The following is a 13,512-nucleotide window of genomic DNA, read 5'->3' as shown; positions in this document are numbered from 1 at the left end:
ATTTTTTAAGTTTCTGAATGGTTTGGATAATAAGTATGCCATTCCCCAATTGTTTTCAAAAGTTTACCTTTTTTGTATAATTTTCTCCCCACTAAAGGACATGTTACTTTCAAAATGTCCCCAAATCACAACTAGGAAAAAGGCGAATTAAATTTCCTGGCATGTACAAATCAAAAGGGTAAATGGTATTTGGAACTGTTTAATTCCCTTTTTTCATTCTCTTGTTCTTCTCCATTTTCTTGGTAATAGTGATTCCAAAGGAACGGGGAAGGGCAAGTTGCCCTCGTCATCAATTTCAGAAGTTACAGATATCTTACTTTTCAACTGGACCCAACTCTGAATGTCACACATGAATTTATCTTAACCTATTTGTTTTTGTTAAGCTATTTGGTTGTATTGTTAGCTTGTGATAGTTGCTGATATAATTAATTCTGTGTCCCACACAAGATCAAAATTCTTTATCTGTTATTGATAGAGTAAATAGGAAGGCAATGGGAAAAAAATTCAGGGCATGGTTTTCTGTCTTGAGAACCTTGCTGTGGACTCTGGGCAGCTAAGAAATATTCTGTAATTTCTGGTTTATTTGCTGACCCCCTCCAGGGAAAAATCTGTATCTTGGTATTTTCAGCACCTAAAAAGTACCTGACACACATTATGACCACGATAAATGTATTATGGGAAAAAATGAATGGATGGCTATGTGATGCGTGAGTGGATGGATGGATGGGTAAATGGGTAGATGGGTAAATGGGAAGATTAGTGGATAGATGGGTAAATGGTTAGATGGAGGTATGGATGGAGGAATGGATGGATGGATGACAGATTGGTAGATTAGTGGATGGATAGATGGGCAGATGTGGGGTAAATGGATGAATGGATGGATGGATGGGTGGGTGGGTGGGTGGATGGATGGTAGATGGATGAATGGATGGGCGGGTGGATGGGTGGGTAGATGGGTAGATGGGTAGATGGAGGAAGGAATGGACAGGTGCCTGTCTTAAGGAAAGATAAGACAAATGAGTGAGATAATTTCCCTACTCCAAAATTTTGGTAAGAATACACTCATTCCTCTACTAAATTTCCATCTCCTGAATTTTCCACAAGGTTCTTAATTGATAACATTGGCTCCATTTCAGAAGTCAACTCTTCATATTTTACTTTTAAAATGTCTATTCTTAGCCGGGGCCGCGGCTCACTAGGCTAATCCTCCGCCTAACGGCGCTGGCACACCGGGTTCTAGTCCCAGTCGGGGCGCCGGATTCTGTCCCGGTTGCCCCTCTTCCAGGCCAGCTCTCTGCTGTGGCCAGGGAGTGCAGTGGCGGATGGCCCAGGTGCTTGGGCCCTGCACCCCATGGGAGACCAGGAAAAGCACCTGGCTCCTGGCTCCTGCCATCGGATCAGCGCGGTGAGCTGGCCGCGGCAGCCACTGGAGGGTGAACCAACGGCAAAGGAAGACCTTTCTCTCTGTCTCTCTCTCTCACTGTCCACTCTGCCTGTCAAAAAAAAAAAAAAAAAGTCTATTCTTTTGCTTTAATTAAAAACTGACACAGAACTATTTTAGCTGAGAATATAAGATTAAATTTATAGAAATAACAACTGATTTAATACATATTTCGTTTTGTTAATAAGCAAAGCTATAGACAGACATGCAAATTTTTTTATAAAAATGATAAAGAGAATGCTCACATGATTGAAATAGCAGTGAGACAACGTTAGCTAGGGGAAAGTGCCATCACCAGCTACGTGGCGGCCTCTGGAGAAGTCAGTCAACTCACTGTTTCCAAATTCCTCATCAACAAAATTAGAATAATAACACCTGGTATACAAGAGACACAAAATCAGAGCACAGGTCCACGTTAGATGATGTTCAAGAATAAGGCTCTATCTTCCCTGTTGCATAATTCTCAGAACAAGGATTGTTTAATCACTTTTGTGTCTGGAATCCCTAACAACGCCTGACATGCCAATGAACTGAAGTCATTTAAATCATCAGGCGGACGGTGCCGTGGCTCAATAGGCTGTTCCTCCACCTAGTGGCGCTGGCATCCCGGGTTCTAGTCCCGGTCGGGGCGCCGGATTTTGTCCCGGTTGCCCCTCTTCCAGGCCAGCTCTCTGCTGTGGCCCGGGAGTGCAGTGGCGGATGGCCCAAGTGCTTGGGCCCTGCACCCCATGGGAGACCAGGAGAAGTACCTGGCTCCTGCCATCGGATCAGCGTGGTGCGCCAGCCGTAGCGCACCAGCCGTGGCGGCCATTGGAGGGTGAACCAACAGCAAAAGGAAAACTTTCTCTCTGTCTCTTTCTCTTTCACTGTCCACTCTGCTTGTCAAAAAAAAAAAAAAAATCATCAGGCCATAACTGTGGAGCAGAGATCATAGAAGAAACACACAAAATCCAAGGCAAAATTTGCAAGATCGGTGTAGGTATTGGTGCACATATGTGTATGCATGTACATGCCTGCAGTACTTTGTGAAGAAGAGAAAGAAAAGAAAGTGATCTGAGTGAGGTCAAAGTTTTATAAAAAAGGGACAAAGTCACCTGATTTATTATGGTACAGCATCAAAGAATGATAAAGAAGAAGAGAAGTTCCCTTTGAAAAGGATAAAGAAAGGCAAAGATAAGACCCCTCCCACCCTCCTTCCTGACCTCTCTATTTAGCCAATATAGTATCTCTGTCCTATCATGTCCCACTTCCTGAATGATGCTCTTCCCAATGATCTCACTGCACACGAATCTCTGCCTTCTCTCAACTCAAGCATTTTGAAAATTAACTTCCCTTTCACTGTGGCGTGCACGCCTTTGCTGATTTCTTATCACATTGCCTCTTTCTGATGGGATGTCAGAGATCCTCGTCCATCTAAATCCATTCTCACCTACTCCATGTTCCCGTGGTGCCTTGCAGTGAGGCAGTTAAATAATTATGTCCTTTCCAATGGAAAAAAGGTACAAGTGGTATACACACTGTCAGACTGGCCCCATAGATGCCCCAGCCGTGTCCTTCTGTGCTAGTTCCTCTTCCCAAAGCCTGAATGGTGTTGATGATGAAACATGGCAAACTTCCATCAGCTTGGCTTCCTGAATGACAGCATGGAACAGAGACCTTCCACCACCCTGAAACCACCAGGGATAAGCTCAACACTCACCTTAGGGAGAAATAAACTTTCATTGCTTTTGAGATGTGACCTTGGGTTCAACTTGTTATAATTCACACTAGGTATCTCTTCCCTCTGGTCAGATTATATTTCATAAATCTACACTACTTACACCAGTACTAAGTACTTATTAGATACTACACTTGATCTTAGCCAAAAGGCCGAGAAGCGATAGTACTTATTAGATAAATGATGGCCGGCGCCGCGGCTCACTAGGCTAATCCTCCACCTTGCGGCGCCGGCACACCGGGTTCTAGTCCCGGTCGGGGCGCCGGATTCTGTCCCGGTTGCCCCTCTTCCAGGCCAGCTCTCTGCTGTGGCCCGGGAGTGCAGTGGAGGATGGCCCAAGTCCTTGGGCCCTGCACCCCATGGGAGACCAGAAGAAGTACCTGGCTCCTGCCATCAGATCAGCGTGGTGCACCGGCTGCAGCACGCTGGCTGCGGGGGCCACTGGAGGGTGAACCAACGGCAAAGGAAGACCTTTCTCTCTGTCTCTCTCTCTCACTGTCCACTCTGCCTGTCAAAAAAAAAAAAAAAAAAACCCACCTAGATAAATGATGAACACTAAGATCATAAACTTAATATTCCACTTGATCTTAGTAAAAAGGCTGAGGAAAAACGAAAAATTTAATATTTAAAAAATTAAAATTTAGTGGAGGGGCTGGTATTGTAGCACAACAGGTTGAGCTACTGCTTGTGACACCAGCATCCTATATGAGAACCAATTCAAATTCCAGCTGCTCTACTCTCCATCCAGATCCCTGGTAATATGCCTGGAAAGCAGCAGAAGATGACCCAAGTAGTTGGGTTCCTGCTACCCATGTAGGAGACCAGGATGGAGGTCTGGGATGCTGGCTTTGGTCTGGCTCAGCCCTGGCCATGCTTCCGTTCTCCTTCTCTCTCTCTCTCTCTCTCTCTCTCTCTCTCTCTCCCCCCTCCCTCTCTCTCTCCCTTCCCCCCTCCCCCTTCCTCTCTTTCTCCCTCCCTCTCTCCTTCTCCTTTTCCCTCTCCCCCTCTACATCTCCCCTTTTCCCTCTCTCTGTAACTCTGCCTTTCAAATAAATAAATACATCTTTTTATTAAACATTTGCAAAACAGAGGGAAAATATTACAGCTACAAATCTGGGATGGAGAATAAAACTGATGAGTAAGTGTAGAATATGGGGGAAAGGCAGAGTGCCCTGGACAGATAGAACCTAGAAGATGTTAAAAATATTATTGTTACTACCATTTAAATTATACTTTATGTCATCTACAATTTCTGATAGAGATTCAGACAAGTTCAGAATTTTTGTGAGATATACTTCCTTTATGAGAGAAGTTATATTTCTTCTGTTAAGATATTTCTTACCAGGACTTTTAAAATGAAATATTAGACATGTCACCAACATTACAGAAATGGACAAGAAACTCTACCAGGAGCCAGCACCGCAGCTCAATAGGCTAATCCTCCGCCTTGCGGCACTGATACACCGGGTTCTAGTCCCGGTCGGGACGCCGGATTCTGTCCCGGTTGCCCCTCTTCCAGGCCAGCTCTCTGCTGTGGCCAGGGAGTGCAGTGGAGGATGGCCCAGGTGCTTGGGCCCTGCACCCCATGGGAGACCAGGAGAAGCACCTGGCTCCTGGCTTCGGATCAGCATGGTGCGCCGGCCGCAGCGCTCCGGGCATTGTGGCCATTAGAGGGTGAACCAACGGCAAAGGAAGACTTTCTCTCTGTCTCTCTCTCTTTCTCACTGTCCACTCTGCCTGTCAAAAAACAAACAAATAAACAAACAAACAAAAAAACAGAAAAAAAAAAGAAACTCTGCCAGGAGATACAGACATTAAAGAAGATCAAACTGAAGCATTAGAAATGAAGAATTCAATATGTCAAACTAAAAATACAGTGGAAAGCCATAACAATAGACTCAGTGAGGCATAAGAAAGAATATCTGAGCTAGAGGACAAATCTTTTGAAATATCTCAACCAGACAAAAAAAATAGAAGAAAAAAATCAGAAAAACTGAAAACAGTGTTCAGGATTTATGGGATACCATCAAACAACCAAATACACATGCCTTATGCATTTCTGAAGGAAAGGAAAAATAGAATGACTTAGAAAACTTATTCAGTGAAGCAGTAGCAGAAAATTTCTCAGATTCAAGGGTATGGACATCCAAGTACAGGAAGCACATAGAACCCAAAATAGACATGCTGAGAAAAGCTCTTCCCCATAACACATTATATTCCAACTTTCACAAGCAAAACATAAATAAAAGATCCTAAAGTGTGTAAGAGAGAAATGTCACATTAACTTCAAAGGATCTCCAATCAGATTCATAGCAGATTTCTCATCAGAGACCCTACAGGCTAGAAGAGACTTCTTTTCCTTAAAGAAAAAAAAAAAACCTGAATACCGTGCTCAGCAAAGCTCTCATTTATAAATGAAGATGAAACAAAGACTTTCCAAGGCAAACAAAAAATTAAAAAAGTTTGTGTTACAAATGACACTTGAGGATATCCTACACACAGAAACAGAGAAAGACAATCAGCACCATGAAAAAGTGTAAAGACACAGAACATCCTAATAATGGTTCAAAGGAGATTCAAAACTAACAAAAGGAATATTTATGGGAAAAGGACAGGACAAAGACATTACTTATTAATGATAATCTTGAATGCAAATGGACTAAATCCTCCAATTAAAAGGTATAGGCTGGTTGAATGGATTTAAAAACAAGACTCACCTATATGCTGCATACAAGAAACCTACTGTGGTGGAATGAGAAGGCCATGCCAAGATGGCTGCTGGCAAGCGAGTGTCAGTTACTCAGGCATGGCTTCGGAAACTACATGGCAAGGGAGCCTGCCTGGCTGTGATTGGTTAGGGCATAAACTGCCCCTTGACTGGATTGGCTGACTCTGCACCTCTTGCCCCCACCATGCTCCTCCTCTCAGAACGAATCCACAGCAATAACCTACCTTACCAACAAAGGTTCACACAGACTGAAGGTGAAAGGATAGAAAAAGATATTCCATGCAAAAGGAAATCTAACTACCTTAATATCAAACATAATAAAATTCAAGACAAAACTGCTAAAAGAGACAAAGATCACTAAGTAGTGAGTAAAGGATCAATTTAAAAGGAAAATGTGACTATAACAAATGTCTATGCACCCTCTGCTAGGGCACCCAGCTATTTAAAACAAATGTTAATGGAACTAAAGGGAGACATAAGCTCCAATGCAATGATAGTAGGGAACTCCAACCCCCCATTTTCATCAATGAACAAATCAACTAAAAAAAAAAAAAAAAGAAACAACAGAGCTCCTTTATACTCTGGACCAAATGGGTCTAATTGATATCTACAGAACATTTCATCTCACAACTGCAGAACACACACCCTTTCCTTCTGTGCATGCAACATTCTCTATGACCGATCATATGCGAGGCCACAAAACAAGTCTCAACAAATTTTTAAAAAATGAAATCTTACCATGTATCTTTTCTGACCACAGTGGAATGAAGCTGGAAATTAACAATTAAGAAGTTCTAGAAAATATACAAACACATGGAGCCTGAACAACATGCTCCTGGATGAACAGTGGCTCACAGAAGAAATCAAAAGGAAAATAAAAAAATTCCTATAAATGAATTAAGATGGCAATACAACCTATCCAAATTTATGTGATACAGCAAAAGCAATTTTAGGAAACTTTATTGTGGGCCAGCGTGGTGGTGCACTAGGTTAATCCTCCACGTGTGGTGCCGGCATCCCATATGAGCATTGGGTTCTAGCCCCGGTTGCTCCTCTTCCAGTCCAGCTCTCTGCTGTGGTCTAGGAGGGCAGTGGAGGATGGCCCAAGTTCTTGGGCCCCTGAACCCGCATAAGAGACCCGGAAGAAGCACCTGGCTCCTGGCTTTGGATCAGCACAGCGCCAGCCGTGACGGTCATTTGGGGAGTGAACCAACGGAAGGAAGACATCTCTCTCTGTCTCTATCACTGTCTGTAACTCTACCTGTCAAATAAATAAATAAATAACTTTAAAAAATAAGAAAAGAAACTTTATAGCAAGTAAGAAAGTTTATAGCAAGTAAGGTCAGTCCCAGTCACTGTTAATAAAGTTTATAGCAATTTCTAAGAAATTGGAAAAGTGTCAAATAAATGACCTAACAATATATCTTAAGGACCTAGAAAAATAAGAACAAACCAAACCCCAAATTAGTAGTAGAAAATAAATAATTAAAATTAGAGAATAAACAAAATTGAAATTAAAAAACTATACCAAAGATCAGTGAAATGAATATCTGGTTCTTTGAAAAAAATAAATAAAATTGATACACCATTAGCCCAACTAACCAAATGGAGAAGACCCAAACAATAAAGTCAGAGATGAAAAAGGCGCTGTTACAAATGATACCACAGAAATAAAAAGAATAACCAGGAATTATTTCAAATAGCTGTATGGCAACAAATTTGTAAGCTTAGAACAAATGGATAGATTTCTTGACACATATAATTTATCAAAATTGTGGCATAAAGACGCAGAAAACTTAAATAGACCATAACCAAGACAGAGTTTGAAACAGTAAAAAAGACATTCCCAACATATAGAAGCCCAGAACCAGATAGCTTCACTGCTGAATTCTACCAAACTTTCAAAGGATGAATCCCAATTATTTTTAAACTATTCAAAACAATTTAAAGGGAGGGAACCTTCCCAAATACCTATGATGATAGCATCACCTAATTGCAAAGCCAGAAAAAGATATAGCAAAGAAAGAGAACTATGAATATCCCTGATGAACATAGCTACAAAAATGCTCAACAAAATAGTACCTTCTAGAATCCAACAATACATCAAAAAGATTATCCATGTGGACCAAGAGGCATTTATCTTTGGTATGCAGGGATGGTTCAACATACACAAATCAATACATGTGATACATCACGTTAACAAAGTGAAGAATAAAACCAAATGATTATCTCAATTGATGCAAAGAAAGCATTTATAAAATACAGCATACTTTCAAAAAAAATACGGCATACTTTCATGATTAAAAAAACTTAAACAAATTGGGTATAGAGGGAGCATATCTCAACACAATCAAGGCAATATATGACAAACCCATGGCCAGCATCACATTGAATGAAGAAAAGCTTGAAGCATTTCCAGTAATTTCCAGAACCAGAAAAGCTCATTTTCACCATTACTTTTGAATATAGTTCTGGAAGTATTAGCCAGAGCCATTAGGCAAGAAAAAGAAATCAAAGGGATACAAATGTGAAAACAGGAAGTCAAATTATCCTTGATTGCAGATGACATGATCCTTTATAGAGGGGAACCAGAAAATTCCAAGAATATATTTTTGGAACTATAATAGAATTTTGCAAACTTGCAGGATATAAAATAAACACAAAAATCCACAGTATTTGTATATTCCATGGCTGAGAATGAACTTGTAAGGTCAGTCCCTTTCACAGTAACTACAAAAATTTTAAATACATTGGGATAAATTTAACCAAGGACATAAAAGTTCTCAACAATGAAAATTACAAAACATTAAGGAGAGAAATAGAAGACACACAAAAAAGGAAACATCTCCCATGTTTGTGGATTGGAAGAACTAACATCATAATATCCACACTACTCAAAGCAATTTACATAGTCAATGCAATCCCATTCCAAATACCAAGGATGTTCTTCTAGATCTAGAAGGAGTGATCCAAAAATTCCTATGGAAACACAAGGGACTCCGAATAACTAAAGCAATCTTAAGCAACAACAACAATGCTGAAGGCATAAAAAGGCAGATTTGAAGACATACTACAATGCAGTGATAATCAAGACAGCCTGGTAATGGCATAAAAACACACATGTGAAATAATGGAACAGAATAGAAACTCCAGAAATTAATCCATGTCATCTATAACCAATTAATCATTGAAAATGAGCTAAAATAATTTCCTAAAAAAAAGAAGTCTCTTCACCAAATGGTATTTGGAAAATTGGATGTCCATATGCAGAAGTATGAAACAAGACCCCAATGTTAAACCTTATACTAAAATCAACTCACAATGGATCAGGGAACTAAATCTAAGATTTGAAACCATCAAATTGCTAGAGGAAAACATAGGGGAAACACTGATAGACACTGGCATAGGCAAAGGGTTCTTGGATAAGACTCCAGAAGATAAGCAATTAAAGCAAAAACAGACAAATGGGATTACATCAAGCTAAGAAGCTTCTGTACAGCAAAGGAAACACTCAAGAAAAATCAAAAGAATAGGAGAAAATATTTGCAAACTATGCATCTGATAAAGGATTAATATCCATGACATATGTGGAATTCAAAAAACAATAAAACAAATAATCCAGTTAAGAAATGGGCAAAGGACATGAACAAGCACTTTTCAAAGGATTAAAGACAAATCACCAACAGACATGAAAAAATGCTCAGGATCTCTAACCATCAGGGAAATGAAAACAAAAACTGCAATGAGGCTTTACCTCACCCCAGTTAGAATGTCTCTCATCCAAAAATCAAAAAAGTCACAAATACTGATAAGGGTGTGGAGAAAAAGGTACCTTAATACACTGTTAATTGGAATGTAAACTAGTGCAATCATTATGAAAAACAGTTTGAAACTTCCTCAGAATTCTAAAAATAGATGGATCCTATGGTTCAGCCATTCCACTCCTGAAAATACACCCAAAGTTAATGAAATCAGCATATGAAAGAGCTATCTGCACTCCCATATTTATAGTAGCTCAATTCACAATAGCTAAAATGTGGAATAAACCCAGATGTCCATCAACTGATGAATAGAAAAAGAAAATGCAATACATATGCATGATAGAACAATTCAGCAATAAAAAAAAAGAATGAAATTCTGTCCTTTGCAACAAAATCCATGCAACTGGAGACCATTATGCCTACTAAAATGAGCCAGACTCAAAAAACACAAATAGGTGCCAGTGCTGTGGCACAGCAGGTAAATCGCTACCTGCAGTGCCAGCATCCCATATGGGCGTTGGTTCAAGTCCCGGCTGCTCCACTTCCAATCCAGCTCTCTGCTATGGCCTGGGAAAGCAGTAGAAGATGGCCCAAGTCTTTGAGCCCCTGCACCTGCATGGGAGACCCAGAAGAAGCTCCTGGTTTCTTGCTTTGGATTGGCCTAGCTCCAGCCTTTGTGGCAATTTAGGGAGTGAACCAGTGATGGAAGACCTCTCTCTATCTCTCTCTGCCTCTCTGTAACTCTGCCTTTCACATAAATAAATAAATCTTAAAAAACCTCAAAGATGGGGAGAGGAGGCAAGATGGCGGAATAGGAAGGGAGCACACTGATAGTCCGGGGAGAGATAGTTTAATAAAAGTGGAGATACTGCAGGTTCAAGGAAGAGTAGGGGAGGAAACAGCAGAAGAAACTCTTCCGGAACGCGTGATTCACAGCAGACCTGCGTGGAGAGCGTGGAAGCCCACAGTTTGGGACACCAGCGGCAGACTCAACACACCAGCGCTGGAACGTGAGGTGAGCCGAACCTCAATAGCCTGAGACACCGGCAGGCAAGCGGAGAGAGGAGACTAGAGGGAACGACCCCCGGAGTGGGGGGGGAAGTTCACCAGGCTAACTGGAAGAGAGAGAGAGAAAAAAAAAAAAGGTGAAGGTGACTGGTACAGACACGGGTTTCTCTCTCTCCGCTCACCTCTCAAGCGCGAGCAAGACAAAGAGCAGGCGCCATCTTGGACATACGTCATAAGCAGAGCGACCTCAGGTCTGCACCGGCCCTGAGCCTAGCAGAAAAACCTGACTCTGGGCAGGGCGAATTAACAGGAGATTAGGACCTAGTAAATTTGTGGTGCTACTGAACTGAGACTGTGAAAAAAGAGACGGTGGGGGAGAGAACTCACGGAACTCACGTGAGTACTCTCCAGAGACGCTACAATTCCGTAACTTTGGCAACCCAGTGGGAGACTGAAGGAGAATTTGAGCCCACTCTGAGGGCCGAACAGATTCCCTGTGTGGTCCTTGGGAAAGAGCTTCCGATCTCTGGCTCCTGTGGGTATATCATTTGCCTGCTAACTACCTCCAACTTCGTTCAGCTATGCGGAATTACTTCCCTTTTGAATCAAAAAAAAAGAAAGAGAGAGAGAGAGAGGTTTACCACGCCTAACCTGGGAGTGTCACCTTTGGCACACCAAACAGAGCTCTCAGGCCACACCCATCTCAAGCCTCTAAGGCTCCATCAAAAACAGATAGTCCACTTAATCTAGAGTCATAGTATAACAAGAAAAAGTACCACAGTGAAGAAACCAAATATCTCCAATATGCCAAATAACAAACGCAAAAACCGAGGTAATAAAAACAAGGAAGTCACCATGACGCCCTCAAATGAAAAAGACACCCCAATTCAAGATTATGAGGATGATGACACAGAAGAAATGCAAGAAGCAGATCTCAAAAAATTGATAAGAACATTAAGAAGTTCTCAAAAACAAATTCTTGAACTACAGAAATCCTTAATGGACAAGATAGAAAATCTCTCTCGTGAAAATGAAATATTAAGGAGGAATCAAAATGAAACGAAACAACTAGTACAACAGGAAACTGTGATAGTGACTGAAGTGAAGAATTCAATAGATCAAATGAAAAACACAATAGAGAGCCTTACAAACAGAATGGGTGAAGCAGAAGAGAGAATATCGGACTTAGAAGACAGAGAACAGGAAAGGATACAGTCAGACCAAAGAAAAGAAGAGGAAATTAGAAATCTAAAACATATTGTCGGGAATCTTCAGGATACTATTAAAAAACCCAACATTCGGGTTCTAGGAGTTCCTGAAGGCATGGAGAGGGAGAAAGGATTAGAAGGCCTTTTTAGTGAGATACTAGCAGAAAATTTCCCAGGTTTGGAGAAGGACAGAGAAATCCTAGTACAGGAAGCTCACAGAACCCCTAATAAACACGACCAAAAGAGATCCTCACCACGACATGTTGTAATTAAACTCTCCACAGTGAAACATAAAGAAAAGATCCTAAAATGTGCAAGAGAGAAACGTCAGATTACTCTCAGAGGATCTCCAATCAGACTCACAGCTGACTTCTCATCAGAAACTCTACAAGCTAGGAGGGAATGGCGAGATATAGCCCAGGTACTAAGAGAGAACAACTGCCAGCCCAGAATATTATATCCTGCAAAGCTATCATTTGTGAATGAAGGTGAAATAAAGACTTTTCATAGCAAACAGAAATTGAAAGAATTTGTCGCCACTCGTCCAGCCCTGCAAAAGATGCTTAAAGATGTGTTACACACAGCAACACAGAAACACGGTCATCAATATGAAAGAAGGTAAAGGAAGGAAACCAAGTAAGGAAACCTCACAGCAGAAGATCACAGGGAATTCAAAGCATATATTAGAACTTATCTTTGGCAAATGGCAGGGCAAAGTTACCACTTATCATTAGTCACATTGAACGTGAATGGCCTGAACTGCCCAGTTAAAAGACACCGATTGGCTGATTGGGTTAAGGAACAAAACCCATCTATTTGCTGCTTACAAGAAACACATCTTTCCAACAAAGATCCATACAGACTGAAAGTGAAAGGCTGGAAAAAGATATACCATGCCAACAGAAATGAAAAAAGAGCGGGCGTAGCAATCTTAATATCAGACAACATAAACTTTACCACAAAAACTGTTAAGAGAGACAAAGAGGGACACTACATAATGATTAAGGGATCAATTCAACAGGAAGATATAACAATTATCAATGTATATGCACCTAACTACAGGGCACCGGTTTATCTAAAAGATTTGTTAACGGACTTAAAGGGAGACTTAGACCCCAATACAATAGTACTGGGGGACTTCAATACTCCACTCTCAGAAATAGACAGATCAATAGGACAGAAGATCAACAAGGATACAGTAGATTTAAACGACACTATAGCCCAAATGCATTTAACAGATATATACAGAACTTTCAAGCCTACAGCTAAAGATTTTACATTCTTCTCAGCAGTACATGGAACCTTCTCTAGGATTGACCACATACTAGGCCATAAAGCAAGTCTCAGCAAATTCAAAAGAATTAGAATCATACCATGCAGCTTCTCAGACCATAAAAGAATGAAGTTGGAAATTAGCAACTCAGGAATCCCTAGAGCATATGCAAACACATGGAGATTGAACAACATGATCCTGAATGAACAATGGGTCATAGAAGAAATCAAAAGAGAAATCAAAAACTTTCTGGAAGTAAATGAGGATAACAGCACAACATACCAAAACTTATGGGATGCAGCAAAAGCAGTGTTAAGAGAAAAGTTTCTATCAATAGGTGCCTACATCAAGAAATTGGAAAGGCACCAAATAGATG

The 13,512-nt window shown here is 40.8% G+C and overlaps 1 pseudogene; it reads right to left on the bottom strand.

The window, feature by feature from the left end:
* Positions 1–3,228: 3,228 nt before the first annotated feature.
* Positions 3,229–3,322, bottom strand: LOC138845114 (U2 spliceosomal RNA; annotated as a pseudogene).
* Positions 3,323–13,512: the final 10,190 nt, after the last annotated feature.

Source organism: Oryctolagus cuniculus, chromosome 13, assembly GCF_964237555.1.
Source record: "Oryctolagus cuniculus chromosome 13, mOryCun1.1, whole genome shotgun sequence".
In the NCBI taxonomy this organism is placed as follows: Eukaryota; Metazoa; Chordata; class Mammalia; order Lagomorpha; family Leporidae; genus Oryctolagus; species Oryctolagus cuniculus.
This window is presented reverse-complemented; position numbering and strand designations above follow the sequence as displayed.